General features: G+C 44.6%; 1 non-coding gene across 1 annotated transcript; it reads right to left on the reverse strand.

Annotated features, from left to right (window-relative positions):
* Positions 1-77: 77 nt before the first annotated feature.
* On the reverse strand, positions 78-150 carry TRNAS-CGA (transfer RNA serine (anticodon CGA)). Its single transcript has one exon. It is a non-coding gene; the product is annotated as a tRNA-Ser (tRNA).
* Between the last annotated feature and the right edge of the window lie 10089 nt (positions 151-10239).

Below are 10239 nucleotides of genomic sequence, written 5' to 3' on the forward strand. Positions count from 1 at the left end.
GGGAAATTACTTGTGCTTAATAAATAAAATAAAGAAACGATAAATTAATGGAGATTAAAGTGGATGAAAAAACAACTTGCCGCAGGTGGGAACCGAACCCACAACCTTCGCATTTCGCGTGCGATGCTCTACCAATTGAGCTACCGCGGCGCCGTTTTCCCATCCACTTTCTTGGGTAAGTGGTGTTGGGCCTACGATAAATTTGCTGTAACGTGCAAAACCAAATAATGTCACGCTCTAGATAGACGTTGACAAACTCTGCATTAATAATGCCACATATCTTTAGGATGCAATGTCAGGTACTTTATTTCAATCGATATGATAGCTCCCATGGCCGAAGTTCATAGCGTGTATTCATTTCTGAACAAATGCAGCGCAGGAGCGGCGAAGTGTCGAAATTCTGTTTCCTCTATTGATATACGTAGCATCCTTTCAATACCTGGCAACACTTAGATATCTCAAGCCTCCAGTTGTTTGTCCCCTAACGCTAACGATTACGTCATCTACCGTAATGACCGAGAAAATAAATGCGATAGTGGGGTTCTGATTGCTGCCAAAATGCACACAATTTGCTGTCGATGTTTCCTCCTCACTAGAGATCATATGGATACGTATTACGTTATCATTCCTAAATTCACTTATGTGTGGGTGCCAATATATGCTAGAGGCTTCTTGAAAATTCTGATCGTTTCTTTTCTGACATGTGTGGCATCCTTGCTGATAATTCTGCATTAGTTCCGAGTGCCAATGTTTTCTCAAGAAGTTTTAGCTATCCTAACTCTAAGTTATTTAGCCTGATATCTAGCTCTCACTACTCCAAGAAATTTGTGGACGTCACCCCTGTATTTCTGCTAGTAAAATTAGTCAACGAATCAACCTGATGTCGCACCCACAAATTACTAGTACTCTTTCCAGTTTTCTTTGGTTCAGTGACCACAAACATGCCAACCTAACTCTTTATATGCCAAAAAGTCGGCGCAATATTACTTCCAAACAGGTTTTTAATTAGAGGGAGGCCGACTGCAAGGAAAGTAAATCTGATCGTGAGAGTTTCTATCACAGATTCGTTTCTACTTTTTTCTCCAAATTGTTTATTTCAGTGAGAAATAAAAATTATTTATGGTCAGTGAGAATCTGGAACCACTAATTCCTGCTCATGTGCCCGTAACGTAATCTGCTTTTAACATATAGAAAATGTAGTTCCATGCGTCACTTCGCCTCTTTACAAAATAAGAACGAACGGCTAAACAATTGCGAAGTGATGCATCATGATCGAATCGGAAAGGCTACTAAAAGAGTAGTGCCGTGCTATCTTTGACGCGAACCGCTAGCGTTATCACATATGACTTGCATTACCGCTTGCGTTACCACTACAGGATGACGCTGGAAATCCGACAGCCGAAATAAATGGGCAAATGAATTTAACAAATTCATCACTTTTCTTTTGCACTGCATTGTCATTCTCATATACCTTCTATTGACGAATAAATTGGAGATGCGTGAATATCGTATCAAGTTACTGGTTGAAGGCATCGCATATTTATAAAAAGAAAAGTATTGGAAATTTTTCATGTCGATAATAGCAACACAATGATCCCGAAAATAACTTTAGCTCCATGCAGTTTAATTCTTTGCTACATCTTTCCGCAATTTTTATCTACTGGAACCCTTCCGCTTGATTGCAGATTTGCGAAAGTCATCCCTGTCTTCAAACCTGAAGCTAAAGTTATCATAAGTTACTGCCGCTTCCCGATCCTTAACCAGCATATCATGTAAAATACTTGAACATATCATCGCTACGACACTATGCAACACCTGGAAAATAAGCTTGGTCACCCTGACAGGCGTAATTTGAGGAAAGGCCTATCATGCCAAAGCCAGCTCATAGAAAATACTCATGTCATTTTCTTGCAATATGGACAATAACACTTAGGCTTACTACATATTTGTTGACATTCCAAAACAATTTGCCGTGTACCGCACTCCCGTGTTATTACTAAACTCTCATTAATGGTTCAAATGTGTTCACAATTGCTTCTTTCCGTGAGATGACATTGTCTGGTAACCCAAAATATAATCTGTTAGGCACAATATTACTCCTTATTATATGAATGAGTGCGCATAATCTGATATAACATCAACTATATATTTTCTCCCTGGCAACTGCGAGATATATAGTAGAATACTCACTGATGCTTATCAACTGGCTCTGCAACAAGATCTGAACACTATCTCAAATGGTGTAGGCGGCAAGTGATCGTCAATTTGGAGAAGTGGAAGCTATTGACGCTCACCCCAATTGGGCTATTTCAACATATAGCTACTCTCTTCTAAGCCGTAACGCTGCATACAAATACACATGTTTTCTCATTACATGTAATATTTCCTAGACACTTCAGGGGGCATGCCGCTGCGACGAACGAGGTCATGAAACCGCTCCTTTTTGCGCAGGCTTTCCTGCTATGCACCCTTGCTCCGCTACATTCCGGTTTCGGCCTCATCGATCCCGCCACCGCTGGTCAACCCGATGACGCTGCTACACAGCCTCCTGTGAATGGCGACCGAGCAGCAGAAGACTGGCTGAATCCTCCGCATCCAGCCACCGTCGAGTTCTTCGCCTGGCAACCACGCAGTACTGCCACCTCAGCAGCTTTGCCTTGCCTACAAATACCGCTTCCGTTCTGGGGCCATTCGGGGCATGCCGCTGCGACGAACGAGGTCATGAAACCGCTCCTTTTTGCGCAGGTTAGTTACCTCCCTCTCGCTAGTTGCCTCCGAACCAGTAGTCCATTTTTGGTCGCAGTGTCGTGCCCCTCTGACCTGCTTGATTGTTACCGCAGATTGTTGTGTTTTTCATGTTATTTTTGCCTCAATGTCAATTTGGTATCTCTCTTGCTTGTCATGTCAGGGGATGTGGAACTGAATCCCGGACCTTCTAACGGTGACGAACTTGTATCGCTTGTTTCAATTTCACACACACTGTCCCGCCTGGAGCAGTCCCAAACCACTGTTCTCGCAGAACTTTCGCTAATCCGCGCTGCCCAAACTAACATAGAAGGTCTGGTCGGCCGCCTGTCTTCGCGTGTCGACGCACTGGAAAAAGTTGTCGAGAATAATCAATCGAACGACTCGTCTTCTTGCGCCTTGAAAACAAGTATTGAGAAATTCTCGGCGGAAATCAAAGCTCTTACCAACAAATGTGATGACGCCGAGAATCGCCTTCGCCGGTCAAATTTGATTTTTTTCGGAATAAAGGATAATAAAGGTGAAACCTGGGCAGAGTCCGAGACCCAGATTATTTCCTTTTGCTCAGAGAAACTTGGCATTAACCTAATTCCTGACGACATTGAGCGAGCGCACCGGCTGGGGCGATTCCAGGCGGACAAAAAGCGCCCTATAGTTGTGAAATTCGGGCGTTTCAAAGTTAAATCAAACATTCTATCAGCGGGACCTAAGCTTAAGGATACGTCTTACGCAATTCGTGATGATTATTCAACACGCGTGCAAACAGCCCGAAAAATGCTTTTCAATTACGCCCGAGAAAGGAGCACTAACTTTAAGATTCGATTCGACAAGCTCACCATGAACGGCAGACAATTCATATACAATTCCGAAACGAATTCTGTCCAGGAAGTGCAATTATAGCAACCGTCACCCGCTTACTTGTCGCCGCCACGCCCCCGACCGCAGCCACCCTGCGGGAGATACTTCGCACCGACTTGTCATAATTTGGCGGTTCTTCTAGCCAATATTCGTAGCTATTTGCCGAAGAAAGACTCTGTTGAAGCCTTCCTAAATGATAGCAGTACAGATATAGCAATATTTACTGAGTCCTGGCTAACTTCTGATATCTCGAATGATGAGTTGCTACACGATGTGCAATCTTTCACGGTGTACAGGTGCGACAGAGTGGGGCGGAGGGGTGGCGGTGTGCTTGTTTTCGTGAAGTCGAGTGTGCCCTCTTTCTGTGTCTTACCAATCAGTAATCATGAAATTGTTGCTCTGAAGTTAACACTGCCTTCCAGTACAATCATTTTATTTGCATGCTATCGTGCCCCGGACGCCGACATTTCATTTGTTAACCATTTGTATTCAATTCTACTGGACCTTCAGGCCCGCTATCCCCGCGCGAGGTGCTTGCTTTGTGGCGATTTCAACTTCCCTGACATTAACTGGCTCGACTTATCGGCGCACAGTGGCCAATCGAAAGAGTTTATTAATTTAGTTCTTACCTTTAATCTTACACAAACAGTCGACATGCCAACCCGTCAAAACAATACTCTTGACCTTGTTCTTGCTTCGAACCCTGAATCCATTCAGTCATTATCATGCATTCCCGGTTTCAGCGATCATTGCTCCTTATTATTCAAACTGTCCGTACCCATCCCTACTCGTCAACCATCAGTCAAATATATACGAGACTATAAGAAGGCTGACATTCAGAATATTATCATCGAGCTGGACAAGTTTTTTCATTACTTCCGCATGTCCTCCACTTCCAGAACAGTAAATGAAAATTGGCTGCTCTTCAAACAAAAATTGTTATCACTCGTTGACCGATATGTACCCCTTGTTTGCATTCGAGGCGATGCCAGCAGACCCTGGTTTTCTAATGCCCTCAGAAAACTCTCAAATAAAAAGAAACGACTCTTCCGAGCAGCAAAACATTCGGCTAGCGCTTTGCGTTGGGAAAAGTATTTCTGTTGTCTTCGCGATTACACAAAACTTTTGCGATGCTCAAAAAGAAAATTTTATCATCTGGATTTACAGGACATTATTCGCTCCAATCCAAAAAAATTCTGGAAAATTTTAACTCCCTCCATTACGTCATCACATAATATCTCATTGGTTAGCAATAACGGTTCTGAAGTTCCACCAGACAAACGCAGTGATGTAATGAATTCTTACTTTTACTCAGTTTTTACTAATGAACCGACCTTAAGTATCCTTCCCCTATCTAAGTTTCCGTTTTCACAGATGCCGCCCGTTATCATCACTACACATGGTATCATAAAACTTATTGAAAGGCTAAAAGTTTCAAGCGCCCCTGGACCGGATAATATATCGTCTAAGATACTGAAATGCACCAAGAACATATCAAGCCAGTTTCTGCAAATAATATTCGTGCAATCGATTGCTACCGGCTCACTTCCAGACGACTGGAAGCTGAGCAAAGTAGTACCGGTTTTTAAAGCAGGTAACCGCTCTGATCCTGCTAACTACCGACCGATTTCACTAACATGCATTGCTTGCAAACTACTGGAGCATATAATATATTCACAAGTTGCATCTCACCTTGATTCCAACACCTTCTTTTTTCCAAACCAGCACGGCTTCAGACCTGGTTACTCTTGCGAAACCCAACTTTTCCATTTCACAACCGATCTTCACCTAAATTTAGATTCTTCATTTCAGACGGACGTTATATATCTCGACTTCTCGAAAGCTTTCGATCGTGTACCCCATCAGCGCCTTTTAGCCAAACTTTCATGCTTGTGTCTTGATCCGCTGATATTAACATGGATCCGTTGTTTTCTATCCGGTCGTTGTCAATTCACTGTCATCGATAATGTTCATTCGCCCACAACTGAAGTTCTTTCTGGTGTCCCGCAGGGCTCGGTGCTCGGCCCACTTTTGTTTTTAATCTTCATAAATGATCTTCCTTCCAGCATTTCGTCGAGCATTCGTCTTTTCGCAGATGACTGCGTCTTGTACCGCCGCATAACCACATCCAACGATCAGTTATTGCTTCAAAATGACTTGGACAGAATTGAAGACTGGTGTTCGACATGGCTCATGAAGCTGAATGTATCAAAGTGTAAATACATGCAGGTAACACGCAAGCGCACTAACCTCAGCTACGCATATTCGTTGTACTCAACCGCCCTTTCTCAAGTTGAATCTTACCGTTATCTTGGAATTCACATCACCAGCAAACTCACCTGGTCCGAGCACATCACGAAGATGCAGCTGATGCATCGAAATCACTTGGGTTTATCAGACGGCACCTCAGCTTTTCCCCTCCCTCTATTCGCAGTCTAGCTTACAAAACTTTTGTCCGAACCAAACTAGAATTTGGCTCCCCAATTTGGAATCCACATCAGGCTTACCTAATCGATAGCCTAGAAGCCATTCAAAACCGTGCAGCCCGATATATTTCATCCGATTACGACACTCACTCCAGCGTTACCAATATAAAATTATCGCTTGACATCGAGCATCTGACACTCAGACGACAAATCGCCCGATTGACATTATTTCATAAACTATACTTCTGTTTTCCTTCGCTTCGGGACTCTCTTCTGCTACCACCTCTCCGAACATCACGCCGTCTTTTCAATTCCATGAGCATTCTACGTCTGCACGGCTCCTCTAACGCATTTAACAAGTCATTCCTGCCTCTTGCAATTGAAGAATGGAATTCATTACCAGACCATATTGTAATAGAACGCGATCCATTTAAGTTCCGGCAATTGCTGACGTCCTATTTGAAAACATGATGTGGAAATTATTGTCTTCTTCTGTTTGCCTCTGTTTGCTTTACTGTTGCTATTTTTATATTTGTATATGCTTAAAGGGTTCTTGTACTCTTTTTTTCTGTATATACCCTGCTGATCACTGATTGTGACAATGTTTGACAGTGACCTGCGTTGTTGTGTTCAATGTTCCCCCCCTTATGTAATGCCCCTTCCAGGGGTCTTTAAGGACCAATAAATGATGATGATGATAAAAGATTATTAGCATTGCTTACTACTGGGTACTCAAGACAAGAACTTCATAGGGCTCCTTCGGTAACATGAAACTGGCATAGGCAGCGGTACAAGATAGATTTACAATATTAAGAATATGTATACAAGGTTCGTAGATAGAGAGAGAGAGATGAAAGGGGAAAGGCAGGGAGGTAAACCAGAGAAAAAGATCCGGTTGGCTACCCTACACTGGGGAGAGAGGGGAGGGGGAGGTAAAGTGGTAACAAAGTAGAGATAAGGAAAGGAAGGAGCCTAGACACACAGTCACCATCGGTCACTGGCACCGAATACTGTCATCGCACAGCACAGTGACACTTGCCACACTATCAACATTTGTTCAGGCTACAGCCGCCTGTCCAATCCTGTCGCCCTCAAAAACCGCAACAGTGCCCTCGTCGCCCTCTGCTGCGATGGCTTGTGATGGCGGTATTGTAAAATAAGTTCCTCTGTGAGAGGTCTTTGGTCAAAGCGCGCTATCGCGGTTGCGAGTGATTGTCTCTGTAAATTATATCGAGGACAGTCACAAAGAAGGTGTTGAAAAGTCTCCTCGTTACCACAGTCCTCACACGTGGCGTCGTCGGCCCATCCAATTCGGTAAGCGAAAGACTTGGTGAAAGCCACCCCTAGCCATAGTCGACAAAGCAGGGTAGCTTCGCGACGGCAGAGTCCAGCTGGAATACAAAGGCGTAGAGAGTAGTCAAGATTGTGGAGTCGGTAGTCGTGAAAACTTCCAGCGTTCCACAAGGAGAACGTGATGTCACGGCTGATCATTCGAAGTTTTCGAGCGGCATCTGTCCTTGATAACGGTATCGGCTCCTCTTCGTCCCCTTGAAGAGCCGACCGAGCAGCGTTGTCAGCGTGTTCATTCCCTATGACTCCGCAGTGACTTGGAAGCCACTGAAATGTCACGTGGTGTCCTTTCTCAGTTAAGGTATGAATGAGTTCTCTAATCTCAAATACCAGTTGTTCGTGTGGTCCGCGCCGCAGGGCCGATAGCAAAGATTGCAGTGCAGCCTTCGAGTCACTGAATATTGACCACCTTCGAGGTTGCTCTTGGCTGACGAGACGAAGTGCAGCGCGAAGGGCTGCAAGTTCCGCGGCCATCGGTGTCGTTGGGTGACATGTCTTGAAACTGATGGTGGTGGCTTTCGCTGGGAAGACCACGGCTCCAGAGGAACACTGGAGAGTTGTCGATCCATCAGTATAAATATGTACGTGTCCGGCGTACTTCTCGTGCAAAAGGAGCAGAGTTAGTTGTTTAAGAGCAGGTGATGACAGCTCAGATTTTTTCCTGATTCCTGGTACGGTGAGGCGCACTGCGGGTCGAGCCAAACACCATGGAGGAATCGATGGCTTGGTTGCGGGGGTGAAGCCTGACGGGAGGCAGGTGGAATATTCCGAAATCGTAGTACAAAATGCTGCCTGCGGCCTTTCTGACGGTAGTGTTGCCAGATGGTGGGAACAGGCACGGGCAACGTGCCTAATGTGCACTCTCAACACTTCTACCGCAATGTGTGTTTGTATAGGTTGGTCCCGAGCAATCGCAATAGTCGCTGCTATCGATGTGCATTTTGGCAAACCAAGACAAACCCTGAGAGCCCGAGCTTGAATAGCCTGTAGAGCACGGAGATTTGTCTGGCAGGTGTTGGTCAGTACGGGCAAACTGTATCTCAAGAAGCCCAGAAAAAGAGCCCTGTACAATTCCAACATTGCATGCACTGACATTCCCCAAGTCTTTCCTCCCAGAAACTTGAAAAGTTGGGAGATAGCTGTCAGACGCTTCTTCAAGTAGGTCACGTGGGGGCTCCATGAGAGATCTCTATCAATGATTATGCCAAGAAATTTGTGAGTCTTCTCATAAGAAATTAACTGGCTATTTATTGATATGGCGTAGGGTGTCATTGGTTTGCGAGTGAACGCCATCAGTGCACATTTGTCTGACGAGATTTCAAGACCTTGGTTGCGGAGGTATATAGCTATTAGAGTAGCAGCTTTTTGAAGTCTTGCACGTATCTGAGGACGTGTCACACCTGAGGTCCATATACATATGTCGTCGGCGTACATTGATATCTTGATCGCTGCTGGCAGATGATCAACGAGACCAATGAGTGTGAGGTTGAATAGGGTAGGGCTTAGTACACCGCCTTGAAGAACACCTCGGTACGTGTAGTGTAGTGCGGTTTTACCATCACCGGTACAGACAAAGAAAGATCTCATAAAAAGGTAATGAGAGATCCATTGGAAAACTCGACCACCTAGACCAACCATCTCAAGAGCATCGAGGATAGCCTCGTGAGATACGTTATCGTATGCCCCCTTGACATCCAAGAACAAAGCTGCACATAATCTTTTGCGTGACTTTTGAAGCTGGACGTACGTAGCGAGATCAACAACACTGTCTACTGAAGAGCGATCTCGACGAAAACCAGCCATGCAATTCGGTAACATGTTGTAGTGCTCCAGGTACCACTCCAAGCGGGCAAGGATCATCTTTTCCAGATAGAAAATGACTGTAGCATACCTTGGTAACTAAGGCATGCAAGTTGAAGGTTTTGTGTCCACCCGGTTTCAAAGGGATGCGAATGAATCATCATCGTCAATGATCGTCAAACTAGCTTGCGCAGCAATCGATCTTGCACAACTCGAGTTTCCATCACCCATCTGGTCACCGCGAGAAGCCGATCCAATAAACTCACTGGAATCAGCACAAGACTCCTCAGCAAGTTTTGTCGCCATGGATTGTCATCGCCGCTCTAGTGTAACAAACATGAAGTCCATATTCGCACTTACATCCTTCCAATCACTACGTCATATCTATCACTTCCATCAGTACGTCATAAAATACTTAAAGTTATCATAGAAATGGGAACTGCTGCAAGCGCAGCTGCATCAGACATCACGGTGATTTAAACATAATCCCCTTGAAATTTTCTGCGTTCTCTTCACAAGAAATAGCAGACTCACTCCAGGAACTAGTATTCAACGGCAGGAAAAACAGAAACTTGGGAAAAGAGAACACAAGTTTTGCGCTCCACTGAAAACTGATTTTTATTGTCAACTGAAGGTATCGCAAGGCCAAATGCCTGAAATCAATGAATTGAATTGGGGTGTTCTCCGTGCTAAAACCACGATGCGATTATGAGGTGCGCCGTACTGGAGGACTCCGGATTAATTGTGACCACCTGGGGATCGGTAACGTGCCCCCAATGCACGGCACACTGGAATTTTTGGATCACACCCCCATCGAAATACGGCCGGTGCAGCCGGGGCATGATCCTGCGACCTAGTACGAAAGCAATGAGCGTAGTTGAAAATTTTTTGGCGGCTAATAACACTAGCTGCATATATATATATATATATATATATATATATATATATATATATATATGCGACGAAGGCCGAACCCCGGCCTAATGTAGCGAATACAGCCGCGTGTTTTTCGTGATAGCGTTCGCATAGTGACAGCCACTCGCTTTCACACACACACACA

The sequence above is a fragment of the Dermacentor variabilis genome, chromosome 2 (genome assembly GCF_050947875.1).
Source record: "Dermacentor variabilis isolate Ectoservices chromosome 2, ASM5094787v1, whole genome shotgun sequence".
Classification (NCBI taxonomy): Eukaryota; Metazoa; Arthropoda; class Arachnida; order Ixodida; family Ixodidae; genus Dermacentor; species Dermacentor variabilis.